This window comes from Urocampus carinirostris, chromosome 9 (assembly GCF_059441175.1).
Source record: "Urocampus carinirostris isolate Australia breed hairy pipefish chromosome 9, RoL_Ucar_1.0, whole genome shotgun sequence".
In the NCBI taxonomy this organism is placed as follows: domain Eukaryota; kingdom Metazoa; phylum Chordata; class Actinopteri; order Syngnathiformes; family Syngnathidae; genus Urocampus; species Urocampus carinirostris.
The window spans coordinates 22,985,692-22,988,319 of NC_142357.1; positions in this window are offsets into that span (position 1 = coordinate 22,985,692).

Here is a 2,628-nt window from a genome sequence, read left to right on the forward strand (position 1 = left end):
ATGCTTGACAGTGGGGATCCCGTTTTCAAGGTGATGGGCGGTGTTAGTCTTACTCTAAATATAACACTTTGCATCCAGCCCTAAAAGTTTAATTTTAAACTCATCTGATTGGAGCACCTTGTTCCACATGTTATATTTGTCTCCCATGTGGTTTCAGAGTCCTCTTTATGGTCTTCTTTAAGTAAGGACTTCCTCCTTGCCACTCTTTCATGAAGGGAAAATGTATGCAGAGTCTGATTAATAGTTGTCTTATGCACAGATTGTCCCACCTCAGCTGTGTATGCCTGCTGATCATCCAAAGTAATCATGGGCCTTTTGGTTGCTTCTCTAAATTGGGTTTCTTCTCTTTTGGGCCAAATGTTTATCGGGACGGCCCGGTCTTGGGAGGTTTGCAGTGGATTTATGCTCTCTCCTTTTGATATTATTGCTTGCACAGTGCTCCGAAAGATGTGTATATTTTGCAAAATCTTCTGTTATCTCATTCCTGCTTTCATCTTTTCCATAAATTTCTCACACACCTGCCTGGTGTGTTCTTTGGTCGTCATACTGCTGTCTGTTTCCTTTCACAGACCTTTGAGTCTATCACAGAGCAGGTGCATATAAACTGAGGATAAATGCACTTTGTCATTGTCAGTCATGTAGGTGGACATTGGATCAGATGAGAGAACAGGGGGGCAATATTTTGCAACACCTACTTTTCATTTTTTTCCCGTTTTAAATAGAAAATGCAGAAATATTATGGTTCCACTTCACAATTGTGTCTTACATATTGTTGATTCTTAGAAAATGTTTTCCATTTTTACTTTTAACTTTTAACGAGTGAAATGTGGCAAAATAACAAAAAGTTATCTGGGGGCCAATACCACTAGGGCACTGTAGTCTCACTTCAAGATGATCCAGCCATAAACTAAAATAATAGTCTTGAGTAAAGACTTGTTGTTGTTTAAAGTTGAAAAAAAAACGGTAGATTTTTTTACACAAATTGGTTATTGTTTTTAAGGATGGAAAAGCGGTAACGTAACGCATAAAACAGTCAAGTTCGTCTACTACAATAAACGAGCGAATCGGCCGTCGCAAACGAAAATGGCTGACTTTCTGTTCTGCAATGCAATCATAAATGAGCGAGTCCCAAGTGCCTTTTATGCCTTTGTGACAAACACTTGACACAAAAGCATGTAATTGAATTCCCTTTGCAAGCCAAGAAACATCCCTTGAATACAAGAGCGAGTGATTGGACTGAGATTCTGAAATCTAGTTTCAAGACGGATGGAACTGAAGACGAGCGGTGCGGGTTCGGAGAGTTCGGGGCAGAGATCGGTTCCATGAATATTTCTGTGTGAATATGAAGCGATCTTTGATCCATCACATGGAAGATGTGCAGAAGAAAAACAGTGATTAAGGGCCGACACCAGAATCAGCACAAACTGCCAGTCACGGAGAAACTCAATCTATATTGAATGAGAATCAGTCTTTTTATGAAGGGAAGCTTGAGTTTTAGATTATGCAATCCGCACCAGGAATAATTTCGCAATTTAGCTCAAACAACTGCTATGAATACACAGTAAAGCGTAAAATTCAATCTATGCGAGTTCATTTCCTGTGCACTTGTTATTCAAATCATTTTCCTTTTTTAAATCTCCACGAAAGATAAATTGGAGCAATGAAATGACAGCACATTTCATCATTATTTATGCTCGCCATCTTTAAAATTCACATTTATTCAAAGAACTCGAAGACTATGTCAAATATTAAGAACTAGTGATTTGTAAGCGAGGCAACCCAAAATTCTGGGTAGCTTTCTCTGAAAAAAATGAGAATGATATTAACACAAATACATGAAATAAAAAGTAACACGACTAAGCTAAAATGTTAAGACATTTTTAAAGGGATACTGTAACACTTAACCAAAAAATGATGCTGTATTATTGGGTGAAACCAAAAAGGAGTGCTACAAAGCAGAAAAAAGAATACATATTATGTAGATTCAAAGTGATCAGACTGCAACATTTTTCTTCTCAGTTTTTTGGCCAGCGAATCTGCGAATATTGTGAATTGAAAGTGTTGTGGAATGTGAAAAATAACTAATAATAAGTATGTAGACATCTGGTGAAGGTCGTGGGATGACGTTGTTGCAAGAGGTCACAAGCTGGGCGGACGACCTTCACTAGATATCTTAACTCTATTTGGGAACACTATACAAGCCAATGTTGAACGTCTGGAACTTTGAACATGTCCCGAATGCAATAAAGCGCGTTTCCCTTTTTGTCATTTCTCTTCTCCGCGTATTTTTTGGGGCGACGCCCCAACAACGTTCTATTCAAAATAAGATAAGTTTTCCTAGTTATCTAATTTTCATTATTTTCAGAATCCATATTTTATTTACGTTAACAATTTAGTCGTAATTAATGAACCTTATTATTTTCCATCCATCCATCCATTAGCTGCACCGCTTATCCTCAGTAGGGTCGCGGGGGTGCTGGAGCCCATCCCAGCCATCTCTGGGCAGTGGGCAGAGGACACCCTGAACTGGTTGCCAGCCAGCGCAGGGCACACAGAGACAGACAATTCGCTCGCTCATTCACACCTAGGGACAATTTGGACCGGCCAATTAACCTGAAACCGGAGTGC